Source organism: Orcinus orca, chromosome 1 (genome assembly GCF_937001465.1).
Source record: "Orcinus orca chromosome 1, mOrcOrc1.1, whole genome shotgun sequence".
In the NCBI taxonomy this organism is placed as follows: domain Eukaryota; kingdom Metazoa; phylum Chordata; class Mammalia; order Artiodactyla; family Delphinidae; genus Orcinus; species Orcinus orca.
The window spans coordinates 121,257,974-121,283,501 of record NC_064559.1 but is presented as its reverse complement, the minus strand read 5'-3'; positions in this window follow the sequence as shown (position 1 = coordinate 121,283,501).

Sequence of the window (25,528 nt, the reverse complement as noted above, 5' to 3'; positions counted from 1 at the left end):
ACACTATGGGTTTTGATTCAGACAAATTGTGTTCATTCAAGCCATCCAAGTTTGAAATCGATCAATCAATCAACTTAGAAACATCTATTGAACACTCCTACAAATGCCATTCACTAAGACAAGTACTACATACAGCATTGGGTAATTTAAATCCAGCTTTAGTGGTTCTCTCAGGAGGCAAATAAAAGTCATATAATTTTCATATTTCCTTCGCTTTGGAGCAACCATCATGATTTAATCCATGACACATTGTTCTTTATAATGAACATGAATGTTATTTTAGCATGATAATTTCTTTGTGTTTATGTTGAAATTAATCAACAATAAGGACCTCTCTCCATAAATATACATGTATTTAAAAACAAATGCAAACCTTGGGGACTTCCCTGCTGGTCCAGTGGTTAAGAATCTGCCTTCTGAGGCAGGGGACATGAGTTCGATCCCTGGTCAGAGAACTAAGATCCCACATGCCACACGCAGGGCAACTAAGCCCGTGTGCCACAACTACTGAGCCCGCATGCTCTAGAGCCTGCAAGCCACAACTAGAGAGCCTGCACACCGTAACTAGAGAGTAGCCCGAACAATGCAACTAGAGAAGCCCGCACACTGCAACAAAAACACCCTGCATGCCACAGTGAAGATCCCACGTGCCACAACTAAGACCCAACACAAATAAATAAAGAAAGAAATATTTAAATAAATAAATAAAAATAAAATGCAAATCTTCTTTGGGAATAGAAATTTTTTAATAGAATATAATTAACTTGTAGAGAATTGAAACACTGAAGTTTCATGTGATGTTTAAATACAAATGATAAATTTATAATTAAAAAAAATCTGAGCATTACATTTTCTAAAACTTAGAATTTTATTTCCTCACGTTTATCTGATGAAAATAATTCAAATTAGACTATGTATTACATATAGTTATTTTCATCAGGTACATTTTCTAATTTATCCATAGGGAGTTACAGATACAGAAAAGACCAAAGCATAGATGTGGTTTTACTTAATAAGAAACTATTCCTGTTTTTTTAAAGCAGCATTCATCATTCAACAACACTCAGTGTGTATATAAGAACTATATCCCAAGAAGCTAAGAAAAATATAAAGATGAACAAGACACAGTTCTTCTCCTAAGGGGCATTTAATCTAGTAGACAGTGTAGAATTATGCTTACAAAGAGCAAAACAATGCAAAAAATTATATTTAGGACTTCCCTTGTGGCGCAGTGGTTAAAAATCCGCCTGCCAATGCAGGGGACATGGGTTTGAGCCCTGGTCCAGGAAGATCCCACATGCCGTGGAGCAACTAAGCCCACGCGCCACAACTACTGAACTTACGCTCTAGAGCCCATGAGCCACAACTACTGAGCCCACGTGCCTAAAGCCTGTGCTCTGCAACAAGAGGAGCCACTGCAATGTGAAGTCCACACACCACAGTGAAGAGTAGCCCCCACTCTCTGCAACTAGAGAAAGCCTGTGCACAGAAACAAAGACTCAACACAGCCAAAAACATATTAATTAATTAATTAATTAAAAAAATTACATTTGGTAGCATGATAAATTGTTAAAGAATTCAGAAGTAGGGGAGGAGGAACAATTATTTACTGATGGACAAAAATTATAACTAACTAACCTCCAGGTAACCTAATAGCTTCATTAACTAAAACTCCCCATCCTCTGTACAAGTTATACTGATTAATGTCCCCCAAATTCTCAAAACTAGTAACTAAGCTACTCTTCAATATGGCCATACCTATCTGCATCCAGCAGTTGAACTGAATGCCTACCAAGAGTCAAGTGTGTATCCTCAAATCTGTTTTTGCCAATAGTGTTTATTATTATAATCACATAATTTATAATGAAATATTATTGAAATATTGTATCTTTAAAATCATGTTGAAATCTCTGGAAAATTTTAATGAAATGACTCTAAGAATTGCTTTCAATATAGAAATGTAATAGATATTTTAAAATATTTGAAAAAAATACATCAAATTACTTCATATACATCTTTGTTCTTGCCCCAGTTCAAAGAAAATAATATTGAAAGTTGCATTCTGAATATGGTGAATAAATCAAAGATTAGAAAGTTAACCTTCATTTCATACATTTTATGAAAAAAATAAAATATTAAAGGTGTCTGTAGGCTGCACTCTTCTAATCCATATCACTTTTAAACTTCATTTGATTCCAACAATTTTGTGCAAGCTATAGTGCAGGTATTATCATCCTCTTTTTGCAAATGAAAAATTAAGCTTTATTTAAATTATGACTTCCCAAACCACACAGCTAGATGATCAAGATGGAACTTTAACCAAGGTTATTTAAAATTGGGTCCAATGTTTGTTCCTACCTCTTTTTAAGTAGAATATTTTAGGGAGAAGAATTAATTTGCTATCATGGAGTAAACTGATCATGTATATGTGAAATGTATATATATGAAAAAGAATAAGAGATAAAATATCAGCACACTAGTTGGTTGAATAGTGTCTCCCCCGAAATCTTTGTCGACCTGAACCTCAGAAAATGACAATATTTGCAGGTATAACTAAGGAAAGGAGCCCAGGATGAGATCATTCTAGATTACGGTGGGCCCTATTTCAACAGCAGGTATCTTTATAAGAGACAGAAAATGCCAAGGATTGCCAGAGCTACCAGAAGCTTGGAGATAAGTGTGAAATGGATTCTGCCTCAGAGACTCCAAAGGAGCCAACCGTTCCAACATCTTGATTTCAGACTTCTGGATTCCAAAACCATGAGTGAATAAATTTCCATTGTTTTAAGTCACCAAGTTTGTGATAATTTGCTATGGAAGCCATAGGAAACTAATAAAACTATTAAGACACATCAATGAGAAGTCATAGGTGTATTTTCTGTCAGTATTAGCTCATTTCAGGAGTCAAATTACTACTTATTTGTCAGACATTGAAAACCTTTGGTATTATAAAGGCATTGCTCTTTTTTAAAGAAACAGACAATATTTCTGTACCTATTCTTTTCTACTATCTCAGTTCCAGAAACAATGAGTTTTTTCTATTTAAAATGGCATTAAAAATCAGGAAAAAGGGGCTCCCCTGGGGGCGCAGTGGTTAAGAATCCTCCTGGCCGATGCAGGGGACATGGGTTCGAGCCCTGGTCTGGGAAGATCCCACATGCTGCAGAGCAACTAAGCCCATGCACCACAACTACTGAGCCTGCACTCTAGAGCCCATGCTCCGCAACAAAAGAAGCCACCACGATGAGAAGCCCGTGCACTGCAACAAAGAGTAGCCTCGGCTTGATGCAACTAGAAGAAAGCCCATGCACAGCAACAAAGACCCAACACAGCCAAAAATAAATAAAATAAAATAAAATAAAACATTTTTAAAAATCAGGAAAAATATCTAATAAAAAATACTTGCAAGTATATTTCTCTAGTAAAAAGACCTCTTTTAAAAAGTAGTTTAAATTGCTGTTTTTTAATTTAAAACTCCATGTGATTATGTTAGTTCCAAATGGTTCCACTTACAACTATTTTTTCTTGCATTTAGTTGTGAAATGGTGGGCTACATAAGGCCAAAAGTGAACTGCACATTTGTTTTTTCCAGTTTGAAACATAAAATTGAAAAATTTAAGAGGATTATAGTGGCTCAGGGATAAATGAAGAGAATATGCACTGGAATTTGTGATTAACTTGATTCAATGATAAATATTGAAAGGAATTTTATCATCTATAGTTTAATAAAGCTGTTTTTTAAAATGGGTTTTTCACTCTGAAAGCTAATTCATGTTAAGTGGCTACTACAATCAGAAATTTGATACAGAAATAGAGTCCAGGCCACTAGCATTTGGTTCAGAAGGCCACATGTAAGAGTCATAGGTGTATTAGTCAGGGTTCTTCAGAGAAAGAGAGCAGTAAGGTATTAATTAATTAATTATAAGAGTTGGCTTATGTGATCATGGAAGCCCTGGTGCCTCATGACTTACCATCTGCAAACTGAGGAAACAGGAAAGCTGGTGGTATAATTTAGTCCAGATCTGAAGAACTGAGAATCAGGAGTACTATGTCTGAGAAAAGGAGAAGACGGACATCCCAGCTCAGGCAGAGGAAGTGAATTTGCCCTTCCTCTGCATTTTAGTTCTATTCTGGCCCTCAGCTGATTGGATGACACCTTCTTTACTGAGTCTATTGATTCAAATGCTAATCTCTTCCAGAAACACCTCACAGACACACCTACAAATAATGTTTTACCAGCTATCTGGGCATCCCTTAGTACCCCCTAATTGACACATAAAATTAACCATCACAATAGGGTACCAGAAATGTGCTCTTCTTTTACCTCTCAGCTGTACTGCTACCCACTTTGGCTAATCATGACCCATGCATTCAATGAGTGATTCTCAACCTTGGCTACACATCAAAATTACCTGGAAAATTTTTCTAAATGCCTGGGCCTCACCTCCAGATATTCTTATTTAAATAGTCTAGGGTGTGACTTGAGTATAAGGATGTTTTAAAATTACTCAGGTGATTTTTATATACAGCCAAGGCAGATACACATTGAATTAGATGTTTGCATCACATAGCTAACCACTACCGACCCCCTAACCCAACTCCAGGAAACATTATCAGAGTGTACTTTATTAAGATAGTCTGGGCTATTGTATGTAATTTTAGCTCATAGGGAACTTTTTCACATAATATTATGTAATTTTTCTCCTGGAAAAATATAGACCACTCCACAGTAAAGAGAATTATTATATTTATAGGCTTGGAAACAGCTAACTCTATTCTATTTTATATATCAGTTAGAGAATAGAGCATGGTAAATTGTTCCTTGGATATAGCACTGTTTCTCAAAGTGTAATCTTTATACTATCTGTATTAACCAAATTGCTTAATAATAAATAAAGAAATGAACAAGTAAGTAAATCACGTTCTTGAACTCTCCTCCAGACTTAACTGAATCAGAAATTCTGATTCTGGACATCCATGGTCCAGTCAGCTAATGCTAGAATGACTGGTACAAAGCATTGTAATCTTTGGGATACATGTGACCTATAAGAACTCTCCTGATTACTTTGTTCATCTGGGATTTGTGATTACACATGTAAGAGCATGTCCTGTACCAGTGAATGTTTAGAAGGGAACTGTCTTGGACAGATTTGTCGTTTACTAGCATTGGCCAAGCTGCTTCTAAATTTAAGATTTATGTCCATTAATATCTAGCTTAAATGGAATTCTTTCATGCTATAAAAAAATTTCACTATATGATTAAAAAAAGAAATTCTGAATATGAGGCCCAGAAATGTATGTTCTTAAGAAGCAATCTGGGGGATTCTAGTGTACACTAAGGTTTGAAATACAAACTCTATCCATTTATATTACTCTCTTCTAAACTGGATTTTTACATCTCATTATATGTGTAAAAGTAAAGCATGAATCTGAGAAGGAAAAAAATGAATACTTGATTTTAAAAAGGTTAAATGTATTAAGTATTATAACTCGGTTGTCTCTGAGAAATTCCAGTGCCAAATACTTAGAAACACAAAGTAATGACTTAGCTAATCTCCATTCATATGGAATCTATTAAAAATTTTAAATACCCCCAAATATTATTGAAAGAGCACTTCAAATTTTAAGTGGTAAATTTATTAATAAAATTTCTGTGTGTAGATAATTTTTGTATATGAAATCTCTTTTTTTCTACTGACATAAACTAACTTCAAGGAAAATTAGAAAATTAAGAAAAAATCTTTAAAGGTGGAAATATCTTCAGAGGTAACAAAGTTTAAATTCAGAGAGGAAAATGAGATATATAAGACTGAATTCCAAACTAGATTTTTCTCTAGTTTTTTCTACATTGGCCATTTCTCCTTTATGTGTTCATTTACTTTTCTACCCCCTTAGAACCAATCTTTCATAATCTAATTTCTAAATAGCTTATTTCAAGCCATTCTGGTCAAACTTACCATTGTCTCTCACTTGGACTATTTAAGGTCTTCAATTTGCCATGGAAATGCCCTCCAATTCATTCCGGACATAGTAGACCAATTATATTTTCTAAAATATAAATGCTATCATGTTACTCTCTGGCTTAAAATTTTTCAAAGTTTTCTTATTATACTAAAGATAAACCTCAAGTCCTTTACATATATTACAAGCTCTCCATGATTTGGCTCTTGCCTTCCTTTCCAGTCTCACAGATGTGGTTCTCAGTGGGCGTTTATAGAGAAATATTGAAGTTTGTATGGAGTGCTAGTCATTGTCACAAAAACTGTGTGGGAGGGGCACTATTGCCATTTGCTGGATAAGGACTGGGATATTTGATATCTTTCATTGCACAGGAAGTGTCATATAATGGAAAATCCCTTGTGGCTCTTACATTTCTGACTAGATATCATGTAGATTAAAAAAATCCATTTAAATTATTTGAGCCAAGGATGTAAATCACTTCTACATATGAAAAAAATATTTTTGGAATGCTATTAAGATTTGATCATTTTCCAGGTAGGTAACTGCTGTATCAATCAAGAGAAGGGTGCACTTTATTTGGAAGGTTACCAAAAATTGCTTACCATTTTGGAAAATCATGCCACGTGTGCAAAGCAATGGAAATTCAGCAAAGTTAATTATTGTTCAAGTTTCAGCTCTAATCCCACCTAAAATCTGTCATGCTGGGAAGGAAAACTGACTTTTAATGATTAACTCCACCCCAGGGACACAGTTTGAGGAAAAGTTCAGGCTGAAATTCAGTCAGCACGAATGTAAAAATAACTTAGTCCAAACATAATGGATACTAGATGTATGATAATGTCTAGATACCAGCAATATTGAATGGTAATCTACTTATTACTTGGGACAAAAAAGTCCCATAGTTAAAACTCAACTCTGAAATTCACAAGGATCAGATAAGATTAACACTGTATAGAATTATCAGGGAGTTTTAAGGAGGAATTGAGATGAGTTGGCATTAGAAATGTATATCGCTTGGTTAGGTAGAGTAGAAGGCAAAATGGAGATGGCAAGGAGGAAAAAGGAGATTAAAAATACTGAAAGGTAAGTAGCAAAAAAAAAAAAAAAGGCACATTTTTGTAATTTGGAATCATGAAAATATATCACCACCCAGAAAAATGGCAAAACCTAAATGTGAACTTTGTCCTTTAATGGAAGAATCTTTTCAGCAGGGTCATGAACTGCCATGTTGCACAATTCCAGCGGTTAATGTTTATATTGTATTTTGTGTTGCTCCCTGAAGTTGTGTAAAATAGAGGCCCTTCTTAGATTATTACCTCTTTACTGAGGATATGCCCTTTAACAGGATAATTCTGTTTCAACTTTCACTGTAACACTATATGTCTGTTATCTATTCATTCCACATACATCTTGTCACAGGCATATTTAATCATTTATTTCAAGCCTCAGTCATTTAAAGCTTTGAAATTGATTGAAAATAGAGGTCAGGTTAGAGAGAAGATATTTCTTTACCTTCAGAATGCTAATATACTTGATTGAATGCATGAAGAATTGCACAGACTTTGAGTTGCATTTGAAGAATAGGATAATGTAGTGTTCCCTTGCTTAAGCATGTTGCTAATCCAGTGCATTCATATTAGAATGTTTTATATTAATTCACCAAGAAAGAACGTGTGCATCTTGTATGGGTGTCGGGGGGAGGTCTGGGGGAGGCATTTAAGAATTGCCAAGAAGTTCAGCAAAGGCAGAAGGGGACTTGGTTATAGGTTTCTGAGGCACTTTGCCTGTTTTTCAGAGTAAGGAAACTGCATACAAGAATATATGCTTGTCTCTTCCGCAGTCACAGCCTTGCTATTCCTCAGAGCCATTTAGGGCTTAATATTGCAGATGCAAACCTACTTTTTATAACTTCCTAAAGCAGCTTCTACAGTATGGATTTGCTCAGGGATACCCTAAAATATGGATATTGTTTAAAATGCAGTTTACTGATCATTTTTACTTCCCCTTCACTTCCATGCATGGAATGAGAGTGAGTACTGAATCAAGTTTACAGCTTAAAATTGTACTAAAATTCTGATTACAAGAAACTTAATAATCATGTTTTACTTCTATTGTTTAATTGGCTGTAAACTGTTGATGGTAATCTTCTAAACAATTCCTATCAAGCTTACAAACTTAGGCCACATTATGAATTCATCACATAGTAGTGTACTCCTACCATTTTTATTGTCAATCCTGGTGAAATAAATTAGGCTAATTATATCCTGAAGTTTAAAGTTTTGCTTGAGACTTTATTTGCTCCTGAATTACAAATTTAACAAATCAATTTTTTTCCCCAAGGTGTAATATCCCTTTAGTTTGCCCATATGTTGGCCTACCAGCCTTATACCCTGTATGCCTTCTCTTCTCTCCCAGTCTTCTACTATTTCTTATTTATATTGTTTAATCAACAAAGTGAATAAGAACAGAGGTTCTGGACAGAGACTCCACAAATTTAAATTCCAAATGTATTGGTTACTAGCTATATGGCCTTTGAAAAATCTTTTATGTCTAATTTCCACATGTAAAAATGAGAGTGAAAACACTATTGATTTTATCCATTTGTTATGATGATTTAAGGAGATAATGCATGTATTCAGATTAGCACAGTACCTGACATGTAAACAGATTCTATAGATAGTAGTTATTATTGTTATTTATGGTGTTACATATTTAACATAATTTCAGTAAATTTATTGTCAAATTTTTCTATTTGCTTTTTTACATATTATAATAATATGGATTTACATAGATTTTAATATTCAAATAAAGAAAACATTTAACTTGTTTTCTTTCTTTAGTATTTTTTAGCATCATAACCAAATATCTTTTATTAAATAGACATATTTTGCTATCTTGTTTTTATGTAAAGTGCACAAGTAAGTGGCAAGCTATACTTCACAAAAATTTAAAGAATTATACTAATAAGGATATCTACACATGAATATAGTCTAATGATTTATCTATAAAATTGTTGCATTTTAAAATATTGGGCTGTGGCAGGAGGACATTTACAGAATTGAACCTTTATTCCAGTAATTCTCACCTTTTAGATTTTAAGAAGTAATTTCAAAGGAAAAATAAAAATCATGAATCCATACCTAAGAGTAATTTCACTTTCTGTGAAACTTTTGGCTTTTAATCAAGAAAATATATGATTGTTCAAAGCTACTATAAGTTATTTCTTTTAACAGGATTTATAAGTTACTTCAAGACAGCAATTTTTAAATACTTATAATAAGGCCATGTGTGGGGCTTACATTACTCAGGTTGAAACAATGTTTGGTGAACCAAACCTTGTAACTGCCCAATACTTTCAGACTACTGATTTCACCTCCAGGAATACCACGTCCAAAGAGTGGACTCCCTTCACTTACGTTATCTTCTTAGTTCATTTTTCCAAAGGTAACTATTCTCTAGCCATTGGTAACTCAAGCAGAAACAAAAACAAGTAAAATCAAGTAATGAGTGGCATATAAAGTTTTGCCTCACATTCAAATAGCTACTTTAGGAAGCAGAAAGAATTTATGTTTTCATTTTGTATTTTAAAGCAAATTTTTGCCTTTTCCAATAGAATGCTCAAACTTTCATTTCTTAACCAAATTGGCAGCCACTTTAGAATCAATGATTTGCTTTAGTGTGATAACCAATAAATTTGGTTACATAGTATAATTTTTGCAAAAAAGAGAGTCCTTTAGTAGTCAGGAAAATAATTCAATAGATTATTAGACCTAGTGTAAGACCCTCTCGGGTTAATAAAAATATGTTTCAATATTAATCATAACTGTGTCACATACCACTGTTATTTACAGAAAGACTTCTCCTGACTGATGCCCAGAAGTTACAGAGGTAAGAATTAAATAGCTATATTCTTAACAAGTATTTGTTATTGCGATATTAATATCAGACAAAGGAGACTTTAAGACAAGGAGATTATTAAGAGAAGTTTTCATAATGATAAAAAATGTCAACTTGAGGAATATATAACACTATTTATTTTGTGCTCCCCTGTATTCAATATATATAATGCCAAAAATTAACTAAAAGAAAAAAATAAGCAAATATCATAATTGCCAATTTTAACCCAGCTTGGTATAAGAAACATACAATTAACTACATAATTAAACATACAATTAACTACATAATTAATTAGCGTATATAGAACATTGCACTGAACAATTTCAGAATACATGGTCTTTTTAGGTATACAGAGACTACATTTAATCAGTTTTTAACTGTAAATTTACCATATGCTGGGCAATAAAGAAAACCTTAAAAAAAAAAAAGAAAACCTTAATAAATTTCAAAATGTCAAAATCCTACAGACTATGTCTTGAGCCTAGAAGAAATAAACCAAAATTGAATAATGACATAACAAATTTAACAGAATATAATTTTAAAGTCCCCAAATGTTTGGAACTTAAGCCCTTCAAAGTAACTTCTGGGTCAAGAAAGATCCACAATGGACACAAAGATAGCCTCTATGTAAGAATTCCATCTTCCCTGTGGCAGAAACCATGTGGATTGGCCCTGAGTCTACATGGAGAAGGAAAGACGCTCAGCTATATTTGCCAGAGTATTTGGCATTTGGGTGAAGCCTCTCTGAACCTCACATGAGCCCAGTCACAAGGTAAAGGTAATGAGCAACTCCAGTCTGTCATTGGCAGGATGAATAGAAAAATTGCTAATCAAATTCTATTTGAATTCCTGACTCAAAATTGTGGTATATAATGAAGTGTTGTTTTAGGCCACTGAGATGGCCTTCTAGGTCAGCTGAAGCTGCTAGAACTGTCATTCAGAATGATAAAAATTTATTCTGAGACTACAATCCAAGTTCAACCATTATTTGAAAGGTACTTCAGCACAGGAAAAGTTTGGAGAAAGAACTACTCCATCTCTTACTGGTGCCAAGGGATTTTTATGGGGATTTTGGAAGCTATGGAGGGTCACAGAGTACACGCAGTTTCCTATGTCTGGAGAGCAGGGAACATAGAGAAGGTGGAGCAGGATGTAGTCTCTGGGGCTAATGACCAGTTAATTAGGCCTGGTGTTTTGAATTGGTCTCAGCTTATTGGTAGTGATGCTACTGGCTAGGAATGCCTATGCACTCACTTGAGCCTGTACTCCTTGTGGCAAGTGCCCACAGAAATTTCCCTGAATACAACCAATGCTATGGCATGATTGGACCCTTATGCTTTTTGTATGATTGCAAGACTTACCTCAGCAACAACCATCAGGGAATTTTGAAAAACCTAAGGTTTACTACTCATGAGTACTGAAGAATGCACAGCAGGTCTGGGGCCACACAGTGAGGTTGTAGGTAGAGAGAGAGAGACAGCGACAGAGAGAATGAGAGAGAGAGGAGCATGTCTCTTGGGTTCTGCCATTACTGGAGTCGTGGGTGGAGACCTAGGGTTTCATGGGTTCACTCTTCATTGGCAAATTTAAAACATAGAGCAGGAATGAGGGTGAGGGGTTACTCAAGTGGTCAGTTATCTAGGTTACTCAGGGCTTTCTAAAAGGGGAACTTCATGGGTGGAGGTGGCCTTGTTTCTTAACTAGTTGTTTGGTTAGTAGCTGTGTCATTCAGCTGGCAATTTGTTTATTCAAGATGGATGTCTTTGAAATCAAAAGCTTAATGTTGGGCATTTACATTACAACCAAAAATACTTATTGTCAGGCTCTTACACTACACCTGTGTTTTAGTTGGGTGAGTAGGAAGTTACTGGACATGAGGAATTTTCCAGGAGCCTTGACATTCTCATGGGACAGCTGAAAAACTCCTACTCATTCTTCAGTTGCTGAATCTAAATGCTCTGGAAAGGATGGGAAGGGTCTGTGAGTTTCTCTTGTCTAACCTGCAGGGACTAAGACATGCCTGAAGAAAATTTGGCCCACTTAAATAGTGTCACTGCCTTGGTGAAGAAGTCACACATGCAAAGATGTGACCAACCAGAGAAATGATGCTGGACTTGAGTGTCTTAATGGACTCCAAGGAGGGAGATGCTGACACCTTGGACCACCAAGAATGGTATGTATTTAAAAAATAATAGATAGTGAAGATTAAGGACTAGAAGTCTTACCACCACGACTAACATCACCACCAGAGCTCCACAAATGCTTTTTAATCCTCTAGCACTTAGATCAAATCCAAAAAGCATCCTGAAACTTGATGAAAAATATTCTGTGTATAAATGAAAAATATTAGATTGGCTGATTTTGCTCTGACAAGACTTATATTACATTTCAACCCCTAGGATAAGCAAGAGCTATAGTTAGAATATAAATTCAATTGCAGAAAAATAAAGAATACTGATTTTTTTAAAGGTTTTATTTAGTATTGTACTTTTCATAAATTTACTATTCATTAGTGTGCTTTAACATAAGATTTAGTAAATATTCTATTTTTACAAGTTTTATTTGACCACAATTTATCTGTTAACTATTTTTGGAATCCAATATTAAAGGTCAAATTCAAAATTTACCAAGTACCTAAGGATTTAGTGAATTTAGTTAATTTTGATAATTTTAAATGTCATAATCAGAACATGTTTTTGTCAGCTGTTTCTTGAGATACAAATATAAATTGCTCTTTTGTATTCATTTATAGTTATTTTCATACATAAAGGCTGTTCTTAATCATCTTTCCCCAGTCCTGCTGTCACAGAGATAGAAAACAGTATAATACTTTTCAGTCTCCACAGGTCACTTAAAATTATCAAATGACCTGGAGATAAAACAGACTATGTCTTTTACTAAACCCCAGGAGTCACTAATGTTTCTTTTAGCCTAAAGAAATAAGACAATTTACTCTTCTTGCTTAAAGTATGATAAAATTCACTTATCCAACTTAAGAACTTTGTTTCATTTATATATATATATATTTTTTGTTTTGTGGTACGTGGGCCTCTCACTGTTGTGGCCTCTCCCGTCGCGGAGCACAGGCTCCAGACGTGCAGGCTCAGCGGCCATGGCTCATGGGCCTAGCCACTCCGCGGCATGTGGGATCTTCCCGGACCGGGGCACAAACCCGTGTCCCCTGCATCGGCAGGCAGACTCTCAACCACTGCGCCACCAGGGAAGCCCCTGCTTCCTGTGATTTCTTTCCTTCTACTAACTTTGGGTTTTTTTTGTTCTTCTTTCTCTAGTTTCTTAGGTGTAAGGTTAGATTGCTTGAGATGTTTGTTTTTCTTGAGGAGGATTGTATTGCTATAAACTTCCCTTTTAGAACTGCTTTTGCTGCATCCCATATGTTGTGGATCATTGTGTTTTCATTGTCATTTGTCTCTAGGTATTTTTTGATTTCCTCTTTGATTTCTTCAGTGATCTCTTGGTTATTTAGTAATGTATTGTTTAGCCTCCATGCGTTTGTGGTTTTTACACTTTTTTCCCTGTGATTGATTTCTAATCTCATAACATTATGGTCAGAAAAGATGCTTGATATGATTTCAATTTTCTTAAATTTACTGAGGCTTGATTTGTGACCCAAGATGTGATCTATGCTGGAGAATGTTCTGTGCGCACTTGAGAGGAAAGCGTAATCTGCTGTTTTTGCAGGGAATGTCCTATAAATATCAATCAAATCTATCTGGTCTATTGTGTCATTTAAAGCTTGTGTTTCCTTATTAATTTTCTGTTTGGATGATCTGTCCATTGGTGTAAGTGAGGTGTTCAAGTCCCCCACTATTATTATGTTACTGTAAATTTCCTCTTTTATAGCTGTTAGCAGTTGACTTATGTATTGAGGTGCTCCTATGTTGGGTGCATAATATTTACAATTGTTATATCTTCTTGGATTGATCCCTTGATCAGTATTTAGTGTCCTTCCTTGTCTCTTGCAACATTCTTTATTTTAAAGCCTATTTTATCTGTTATGAGTATTGCTATTCTGGCTTTCTTTTGGTTTCCATTTGCATGGAATATCTTTTTCCATCCCCTCACTTTCAGTCTGTATGCGTCCCTATGTCTGAAGTGGGTCTCTTGTAGACAACATATAGATGGGTCTTGTTTTTGTATCCATTCAGCAAGCCTGTGTCTTTTGGTTGGAGCATTTAATCCATTCACATTTAAGGTAATTATGGATTTGTATGTTCCTATTAGCACTTTCTTAATTGTTTTGGGTTTGTTTTTGTAGGTCCTTTCCTTCTCTTGTGTTTCCCACTTAGAGAAGATCCTTTAGCATTTGTTGTAGAGCTGGTTTGGTGGTGCTGAATTCTCTTAGCTTTTGCTTTTCTGTAAAGCTTCTGATTTCTCCATTGAATCTGAATGAGATCCTTGCTGGGTAGAGTAGTCTTGGTTGTAGGTTCTTCCCTTTCATTACTTTAAATATGTCATGCCACTCCCTTCTTGCTTGTAGAGTTTCTGCTGAGAAATCAGCTGTTAACCTTATGGGAGTTCCCTTGTGTTATTTGTCATTTTTTCCTTGTTGTTTTCAATAATTTTTCTTTGTCTTTAGTTTTTGCCAGTTTGATTACTATGTGTCTCAGCATGTTTCTCCTTGGGTTTATCCTGTATGGGACTCTCTGCGCTTCCTGGACTTGGGTGGCTATCTCCTTTCCCATGTTAGGGAAGTTTTCAACTGTAATCTCTTCAAATATTTTCTGGGGTCCTTTCTCTCTATCTTCTCCTTCTGGGACCCTTATAATGCAAATGTTGTTGCATTTAATGTTGTCCCAGAGGTCCCTTTGGCTGTCTTCATTTCTTTTCATTCTTTTTTCTTTATTCCATACTGCAGCAGTGAATTCCACCATTCTGTCTTCCAGGTCACTTACCTGTTCTTCTGCCTCAGTTATTCTGCTATTGATTCCTTCTAGTGTAGTTTTCATTTCAGTTATTGTATTGTTCATCTCTGTTTGTTTGTTCTTTAATTCTTCTTGGTCTTTGTTAAACACTTTTTGCATCTTCTTGTTCTTTGCCTCCATTCTTCTTCCGAGGTCCTGGATCATCTTCACTATCATAATTCTGAATTCTTTTTCTGGAAAGTTGTCTATGTCCACTTCATTTAGTTGTTTTTCTTGTGTTTTATCCTGTTCCTTCATCTGGTACATAGCCCTCTGCCTTTTCATCTTGTCTATCTTTCTGTAAATGTGGTTTTTGTTCTGCAAGCTGCAGGATTGTAGTTCCTCTTGCTTGTGCTGTCTGCCCTCTCTAGGAGCCCCAATTTCTTAATCTGTCACTATCTATGGAGTATTACAAAGAAAAATAATATGATCAATGCAAAGTGTCTCACATGGTCCCTGACACTCAGGAGGTACATAATAAATAGGAGTGGATATTGTTATTAATATGTAATAATTTGCTTTTCTAATGAAGCTGAAAAGTTCAAAATTCTTTAGAGAATTCAATCAGGACCTTTTTACCATACTGTGGTCCATGTTACCTCTTGATACAGAAGCAACATACCCTAAGGCATTCGTTCATTTACAATGTTCATTTTAAATATCCGTCCATTGTAAATATTTGTTCATTTACATTCGTTCATTTGTAAATATTTACAAAATTTCTTTCCATCTCTTTTAAGGTATCCTACATAAAGAAAAAGAATCTGTCTCATACTGATTTATCTTTCCAACTCACTTTCCCAGCTATTACACACATACAAAAGCAACAGTTTTCTATAAATAGAGGTTCACTTTTTTTATATAGATTTTTTTTTTTTTTTTTGCTGTACGTGGGCCTCTCACTGTTGTGGACTCTCCCATTGCAGAGCACAGGCTCCAGATGCGCAGGCTCAGCAGCCATGGCTCACGGGCCTAGCCACTCCGCGGCATGTGGGATCTTCCCGGACCGGGGCACGAATCCGCGTCCCTTGCATCGGCAGGCAGACTCTCATCTACTGTGCCACCAGGGAAGCCCTCATATAGATATTGAGTTATTCAGGCTTTTGTTTTGTTTTTCCCAAGTACTTCAATTTCCCAATTGGGCTGATTTCAATTTTGTAAATAAATAAATAAATAAAAAATTACCTATAGATGTGGGTGTATTTCTGGCCACTCTATTGTGTTTTATTGATTTATTTGCCTTTATTTTTGCCAACATCACACAGAAAAGATATTTATCTATGAAAAGATGTTAAATTCCCAGTATGTGTGAGATGTGTTACATTTGCCAATATGGTTCACCCAATTTTATTTAGGTTTAAAAAATCTGATATCAAAAATATCAAAATGGCAGGCATTAATTTTATAACTGAGTATATTACTAAGGATATGAATAAAGAATTATTTTCAGGCCTTTTTAAGATAAACAAATTTCACACAAATGTTATTCTTGAATAAATATTAAGCAGGCTTATTGATGATACTTGATTTAGACAATGTTTTATTTGTCCTTCTTTGTCATGGGCCATTTGTAGCCATCAACTAAAAATGTTTAAAAAAGAAAAAAAGAGAAAAGAGTTTCTAGAATATTAGCCCCAATAGAAGATTTTAAAAGCAAGGAGAAATCTCTATCACAGCAACTTGCACAAAATAGGCAACAATAAATATATGCTGCATGAATCGATGCATGCATGAAAAAATGAATGTTCTTGAAATAAAGATTGCTCTGACCATAATCTACGATATTATGATTGACATAATAGCTACTTTCATATAATGGCAAAGGCTGATCATCCTGAGATAATATAACAATTTTAAGAAATATCAGATTTTGAAATAAGATATGAATATGAACTCTGTTTGTCTCACCTTTCACAACTATATAAGGCAGTATACATTCAAACTTTTATGTTTGTAAAATTTCTTTCCATCTCTTTTAAGGTGTCCTACATAAAAAAAAAAAAGATCTGTCTCATATGGACTTATCTTCCCAACTCACTTTCCCAACTATTACACACACACAAAAGCAACAGTTTTCCATAAATCTTTCGATGGTTGGCTAATTCCAAGTCAGTTAGGTGCTCACAGTGTGATAAAATTATAATGTATTTCTCTTTCTGAAGTTTGGATTTAGTTCAGACCTTGGAATGTGGAATTACAGCAAAACAAATCTCACCATCTGGAGGTTTGCAAGTCATATTTTTTACCTTTTTTCACTGCATCTCTTTACAAATTCATAAGTACATGAGAATAAAGATACACTAGTCCCTGCAGTTTGTGAGTACAACAGACATTTATGACAAGTAAATTGCCAAGAAAACATTTACAATAAATATGATTTTGATGATAATTTGTACCTTTAAAATAGAAATCAAAATTTCCAGGCATCTAATTTTTATATTACAGACTTAGGAATAAACTCTTCTCATTTGAAGAATTAAGTGTGTTGATAATTACAGAGTAACAAAAACTTACCAGCTACAACTGACTGCACTGCTATAGAGCTCAACCCTATGGAAAGCTTAACTTTTTTCCCTAGTTGCTAATAAACTTCCCAAGTTGCTAAAAAGCTAACTTACAATACAGATGATGCCTCATAAAGACAGGTCTATATAACATCTTTGGGCAATCATGTTCAGATACTGCAGACTTTCAGGTTAATGAGAAAGTTGGATGCAAGATCTGTGAAGCTTGAAATCAGTGAAATTTCAAAAAATAAATGTTGACAAGTTTTTCAAGGGTCTGTAAATATGATAGAAAAGCTTACCATTTGAAATTTTCTAATTGACTCAAAGTCATTCTCCTAACAACATTTTTGGTTAAAAGCTGAGGGAAGGTGAAGTTGGCATTGGTGGAGCCTACTTCAGAAAGTATAATCCTTCTTAATTTTAGCTAAGAGACCATTGAAACAGTTTAAATTCTATGGAAGGCAAAATATTTAGCCATTTCCTTTATTTCCCCCAGAAGTAATCAGGAGTCCTGGTGGTTATTCATTGGGCCTGTAATTAAATTTTGTTCAAGTAAGCAATCTGAGAAGATGCTAATTGAAAATTAGGACTTTTCAGATGTAGTTAACAAAAAAAGGCATAAAATAACACATGTGTACTCCCACAGTATCAAGACTTTGCTTTTCTGAATACTGCTCGTACCTGAACTCTGGAAATCGAGCAACAGAAAGCATTTTAGATATTCCTCTGTCAATTTCTAACAGAAGTTATTCATATATTCATTCATTCAAAAATAATTGTTGAGCACTGACTCAAAAGTTCTTGGTACTGTGCAAGTTGCTGGTAAAACAGAATAAGAAAGGATGCCCATCCTCAAGGAGATCACCAACTCATATAGATTCCAAATTAGTTATTGATATTTGCAACATGTTTTTATAGGTACTATAATAAAGATAATGAAAGCACAATGAAGAAAATCTGGTCAATCCTCCTTGAGAGTGAGTTGGTGAAAGCACACAAAGTTTCACAAAGAAGATGAAGCTTGAGCAGAATTTTAAAGAAACAAAAAAGATTTCCAAAGATGTAATATAAAGAGAAAGAAATTTGAGAATGAGGAAATGCACATGGGTACCTTCTTGACTGATGATAAAAATGTACATTACAAAGCTACTTATGTCCTTTTGATATAACATTTCTACAGAGGGCATTGATATGTAGCCTAGTTTGAAATATTGTATGCCCTAAATTTAGGTGTGGGGACTATTGAAACATTTTCACTACCTTTACCTGGAGCCTATTAAGTATTAAGCAAACAAAATATAATCACATAATGTGGAACACTTTACTGATGATTTTTGTGTGGTTCCTTAGAAAAGAATTTTCTCCATGCATAGGTGTTAATAGTCCGATCACGTACTTCAAGAACAGAGAATCATATTTCTAATGTGTTATTTGAATGCAATTGCGGGGTAGTTTTAGACTATAATCTTCTGAAATATTGTAGGATTTCTTTGCTTTAACCTGTGCACATTTGAGCTAATACATTTTGTTACTAGAATTTCACAGATCAAATTCACACAGTTGTTTGTATTCTCTCTTCCTCAGATTTACTAATTTAACAAATGATTGGTTAGTTTCCAATCATAACACATATATATGTAACTGTTTCTTATTTGGGAGGAAAAATAATGTAGTTTCTCAAAATATAATATTATGACCCTCAACTGCTAGGATTAATGGGTAAATTTGTCTTCTTTCTCCAGTCCCCAGCCTCCTTCCCTGGTATGTCCTTCTCCAGAGATAAGGGTGGGTGTCACCATTCAAATGCATTGCCTTGATGGTGGAAGACTATGAAACTGATGTATTATCCTCCATAACTAGTTCTTTGTTGCTGTTGCATGTTCAAAAGATGGAGATCTGCTATCACTGTTGAAGCGTAAATTCCCCTTTATATTGCTCACCTTAAACTATTAATGTCTTCTGAAGATCTACAACTCTTCTGCAGTCTGTCTGGGCAGATCCTTCTTCTTACACTGCTTTCACTATTGTTGCGAAAGACCTTTGCTCTTTCCAATGCCATTCCTGTTGTGCTCTTGGTTTTCCTGAAAATTTAAACGAAAAATTCACATTTGTGATTGAAGGATTAAGTTAATAAATATTGATAAATCTAGCTACTTAAAAAAAAATTATGTACTCAGAAAGCCTACTCAAAACAGAAAGCATTGACCAAGAACTCTTATACATGAGCAGAGAATAACACATTTTTGGTGGTGTAGGCTGAGAACAGAAAAGTTGGCCTCAGTCATGCCTTTGACAGCCAAATAAGGAGAAATTTGGGGGGGAAGGGGGCCAATATCCATATCTGAAGCTGTAGATTTCCTCAGGCAGATAATTTAGTTTCTTAAATATAAAAATAAATAAGATGTAATCTTTGGCACTACAGAAGCTTATAACTGCATTGAATATATGGAAGAATACAGAGTAAAATATAGTAAAAGCATATAGGTGGGAAGAGGGATGGATGATAAGTAGAGCAAAGTAGGTAGCAAGCAAGCAGGGAAAAAGGTCCCAAATTAGTACATGGCATTATGTTTTGGAAGCATGGCTTTAAATTCTGCCTCAGAAACATGGCATAGAGGATGTTGTCCATGTGCTCCTAAGATCTCCTTCACTTGACCAGTGTACCTCCCCCCAGCTTTTGACTGTTGACTCATAATTCCTTGCCTCTGCCAGAGCATTGCCCTCACCTGAACTGGATCTGCCTCTCTGAGGAGTTTTGCACCACAGCAAGATCCCAATGACAGATGGACTCTGGGATACAAAGATAGTGTCCCTGATCCTCTTGCCTCATGGTGGAACCCTCACTCTCCTCCTGAGAGCATTTCTTTAATGCATCACTTTTAAAATAAAGATCATCTAAGGCTCTGCTTTTCAGAATCCTATGTAAGGTGATGCCAAAATGCATTCTTGGAAACAGATTATAAGGACAGGTTTCTTAAGGCGGCTCATTTGCTAGCAGAGTGGCAATAAAACCCCTAAAAGGTAGGAAAAATATCAATAGGGCCTAGGATGCTGTAATAGCGACTGCTCAGACTTTCACCAATTACCTAGAACAGGCTGTTTATGGAAGGGAGTTCTCCAGCTGGTACAATATTTCTAACATTTCAGAGGTAAAATGTAAATAGTAATTATGAGAATGGTGGAACTTGATGGCTGTTGCTAAGTGTCATTGATGTACTGAAGAGAGAAAATTAGATCAATCTTGGGATGGTCAGAAAGCTTTCTGGGCAGCTGTTTTGGACACTCTTATTGCCCACAGCCAGAGGGAAGAACAGAGATGAAGACCAGGTACAGGACCAAATTATAAGACTGGGAGATCTGTAAAGAAGATGGAATTTTAGTCTAGACAAGTGTCCAAGGCCAAAAACGTAGCCTTAGTAAGAAAGGAGTGATCCTGAGACTTTAGACAGGATATGTAGGCTGATGCACTTGAGAACAGGGAGCCCTCAATTCACCTCATAGCCTCAGTACCAGCCCGCTCTACCTCTCACCTATGGAGAGGCCTCAAATGAGTCAGATGCCTTACAAAACATTGCTTGCCCTCCTCGCGATCTGCCCCACCTACCTTGTTCGTCATGCATAATTAGAGAATAATGTGCCACTCTGTCCGGTGAAATCATTTTCCAATTAGAGAAACATTTGGGCAAAAATAATAATTTGAGTAAATAGCATTTATTCTTAAAATGCAAAAATCACTGTGGGAAAGCTGACCCTTATTTATTGTACTTAGTATGAGCCATGCTAATCAGGCCAGCATTAAGCAAGTCTGACTGTAAAAGAGCTTGGCCTTCTATGGGAGGAGATGGATTATATCCCGAATGAGCTGCAAGATCCGGCTAACATGTATCAGCAGGAAAAAGGAAAATATGCCCAGGAGTGTATTCTGAGAGTGCTGGAACAAAGAGAACAGACAAGAGACTAAAAAATAGAGTTGTTTTTTTTTGTTTGTTTCTTTTTTGTGGTACGCGGGCCTCTCACTGTTGTGGCCTCTCCTGTTGCGGAGCACAGGCTCCAGACGTGCAGGCTCGGTGGCCATGGCTCATGGGCCCAGCCACTCCGCGGCATGTGGGATCTTCCCGGACCAGGGCACGAACCCACGTCCCCTGCATCGGCAGGCGGATTCTCAACCACTGCGCCACCAGGGAAGCCCCAGAGTTTTTTGATATGAGAATATTTTCTCATGATACAGGATTTAACATCCTGGCAAGGGGCTTGGAAAGTATTCCTAATACACTGTTGGGTTGGCCCTTAAGCTCTTGGAAAATTAAATGGCCCACACTAATTGAAATAGGGAAGCTAGAAATCTGACAGACTGGCATAAAGGATAAAAAACTCAAAGAATTGGGCATACTAGGTTGAGTCCACCATAAAAGATTGAAAACCTACAAGATGACAATTTGTCAAGATGAAAAGAAATGTGCTCATAAGGAGGACACCAGCATCACTGAGAACCCAGCAGTGGTCATCCTTTGTCCACAGGGCTGAGGAGGACATGCTCCCTTCTATCAGTGGGATGATAGGAACCCCGCATAGCAAAAGCCAGGTGGTGGCACTTCAGTGCCAGAAGAAATGTGGATGTAATTACTAAAATGAGCAGCAAGGTCAGAATAGCAGCCAGGGACACCTGGCTTGCCGTGATCTGTGGAAATGCTAGTAGAACATGACATTCTCAGGTCAAAATAGATGGCTGCCAGCAAAAGAACTGAATATAAACAGGTTCCCCCCACTACCAGAAAGTAGAGGGTGCCTTTGAAAACTTTCCTAAGCTGAAGTGGCATACAGTGAAGAAGCAATCACCCTGGGGCACATCTTGCTAATTAATGCACAAAATAAATTGAGATAAAGCACAAATGCTCACACAGTTCAAAGCTCTGTCAGTGTGGTTTTGGGGAAGGAACTTGGCGGTGCCACTCTTGCTGCTCAGGGTGCACTGCCTCTATAACAGCTCCCTGAAAAACAAACACAATGCTATTTTTGCTTTTCACCTTTTTTGTAAAAGTGAAAATCCTCTTCAGATTTCTTTCGGTTAGTGAAAACAGGTACTAATATTGGTCTTTTGTAAAAGTGAAGTGGCATAAAGCAAACTTTCAAAAAGTAGGAGATACCTGTATATATAAACAAAGAAGAGGCAGAATGCTACCCAACGTAGAGTAAAAATCCTTTGCCTAGTTTCTAGAATTGAGCCTGTGTTCAGATATAGAACTATTTGACTAAAGGAGAGGTTGTGTCTCCATGAAGAAAGACCTTGCAACAAGAGGCAGATGACAATGTACGCTGTTGGTACCCCTTTACTGGGCCAGTGTACTGTTTCCCCAGATGTAGGGAGTAGTGGTTTCTAAGGGCTCACAGATGTCCCTTGTACGACATATTAGCTTTGAGGGAATGGGAACTGTATTGCTCAGGAGATAATATGCCCCCTGATCTCCAACTCCTGAGGCTGTCAGAGGCTACTGACTGGCTGACACAGGGTACAAAGGGCTGGCATCTTGCTTCGATTGGGACCAACTGTGTGGTGCAATTGATGCTCCAAGATGAGCTTAACTTTCTTACCCTGCCCTACCTTGCTTTCTCCTAAAAGTACTCCCTCAATAAATACCTTCACAAGTGATTTCACAAAAGTCACTAGTTCAGACTCTTCTTTCAGAGAACCCAACTTTAGAACTATGCTGACAGTGAAAATCCTGTCTGTTCTGGAGGCAGGAGAAGAGGCCTGATGGCATGTTGTTGTACCCTGTGGGTCCCTTTCAGTGTTTAGTCCGCAGCTGAGGGACACTAAAAGTAATCCTGGCTCTCCCGGTTGATAGAGTATGCAAGTGATAGCTCCTTTACATACACCTTGGTTCCATCATCTGTAAAATTAAGCTATTAAGAATGTTTTTGGAATATTATATCCATGAAATATACTCATTAAAAGACCTGGCTCAGAATAAGTGTTCAATACATGGTAGCTACTTTAATTATTTATTTTGTAATAGCTTTTACATGCTATTTCTTCATAAGACACCCTATAAGATTTATTAATAATAATTATAAACATTAAATGAAAGCTTATCTATGTGTTAGACACTGTCTTAAAGCATTTTACTTGCATCCATGTAATCATTTCAGTTACTCTGTGAGATTAGCAATATACATATTTATGTTTTGCATATGAAGAAGCTGAGGAATATATGGATACATGGCTAGACCAAGTTCTCACAACTGGTGAGCAGCGGAAATGGGATAATAAGTGCAAACTCTGATTCCAGAGCCCACACTCTCAACCATATACTTTGCTGCTTCACTGTCATTTGTCCTAATGGTGACAAAAAATTTAAGAACTAATTTGAATGTAGATAGCATTTTTTAATAAAGAAAATACAAATATTGTGTCTCCCTTAATGCCATCATCATTTTCCTATCAATGCTTTTTTGGGAGAATTTAATCATTTGGATAGGCTACATCTGCAGCACAAAAAATCCCAGTAAATACCTTTTATTTTTACCATTTGGTTCCTATTGTGATGCAAAAGTGGTTTGGATAGGAAATATGTGACTATTATGTTTTAGCAGAGGAAATTTGGAAACAGCTTGGCACTAAATCTGCTTATGTAAGTCATATATTTTTCTATATAGAACTTGAAACTTTACAAATTCTTTCCTATGTGAAGATTAGCTTTTCAGAACTATTTTGTATTTTGATTTGTAGGAAGTTCTTTAAATAATACAGGAAAGAAAATGCCTTTCTTGATTTCTGCATCTTTTAAAAATTTCTTTTGATGATAGAAGCTAAGAAGCTGATGGTTAAAATTATATGATACATTTGTGGTCAATTTCATATAATCAACACATTTTCCTAGTTCTAAGTATACTATTGAAGGCATAGTTGTAATAGTAACTTAGTGTATGTGCCTACCATTATGCTAAGCAGCTAATCTGTATAGTAATACTATGAAGTAAGTATTATGACCCTCATTTTATAATGAGGAAACTGGGGGCTCTGGGGGTGCAAGGAAACCACCACAGTCACAGGGACTATGACACATCAAAGCCCATTCTCATTTTAATCAATATGTTATGTTATTTCCCTGAAGAAAAAGGCAGAATCACTCAATTTGTAAGAATGTAGGACATGTAGTAGACATATTGAGATGTAGTGGGTAGGAGAAGAAATACTGTATGTTTTCTTGTAATTGACTGACAGGACTAAAATAATTCAGATACATGCTTGTGATGTTTGAGCAAGTTACTTTCTATTGATTTCTTAAATGATGCAACTTTAAATCCTCAAACATATCGTCAATTCAATTAAGAAAAATCAGTCAAATTGTTTGTTTTGGGGGTCGATTTATCAGAAGGTTTAGAGGTGTATTCAAAGAGCATTGCATGGAATCATACACCTGGATTTGAATTGTGGCTTTTCTCCTTGTGATAATTCCTAACCTACTTGTGCTCTATTTTTGGCTTCTGTAAAATAGTATAATATTGCCTAACACTTATGGTTGTGGAGGAAATTAAAGATCTTGCATTTGGTACATGATAATTATTGCTACCATCATTATTAGACAGATTTTATATAAGTTTTATGACAACCATAATTCAAGAGTTTGGTGGGTTTTTTTTTTCCCCTATATTAATGACATTATGCCACATAGAATCCAATCATTATTATCACCAAGGTAAGTGCATTAAAGTAACTATTTAAAATAGTCTTTGTTACTTTAGTACCTAGAAAGATCTTTGTATTAGTTTCCTAGTATTGCTGTACAAGTACCACAAACTACGTGGCTTAAAACAGCAGAAATTTATTCTCTCATAGTTCTGGAGGCCAGAAGTCTGAAATTGAGGTGTTGGCATAACAATGCTCCTTCCAGAGATTCTGGAGGAGGAGCCTCCTTGCCCCCTCTGGCTTCTGGTTGGCTTGCAGGTGCATCACTCCGATCTCATACCTCCAACATCACATGGATATTTTCTATGTCCATGTCTACATTTTCCTCTTTTCATAAAAACATCAATCATATTGGATTAAGGGCCCACCTGACTCCAGCACTCATTTTAACTTAACTAATTACAGCTGCGATGACTCTGTTCCTATATAAAGTCACGTTCACAGGTATCAGGGGTTAGGACTTCATCATAACATTTGGGGACACACAATTCAACCTATAACAGTAAGTAACTTTTAAAAATTGTCAATGGCTCTATTTCAGTGAATCTAGCATT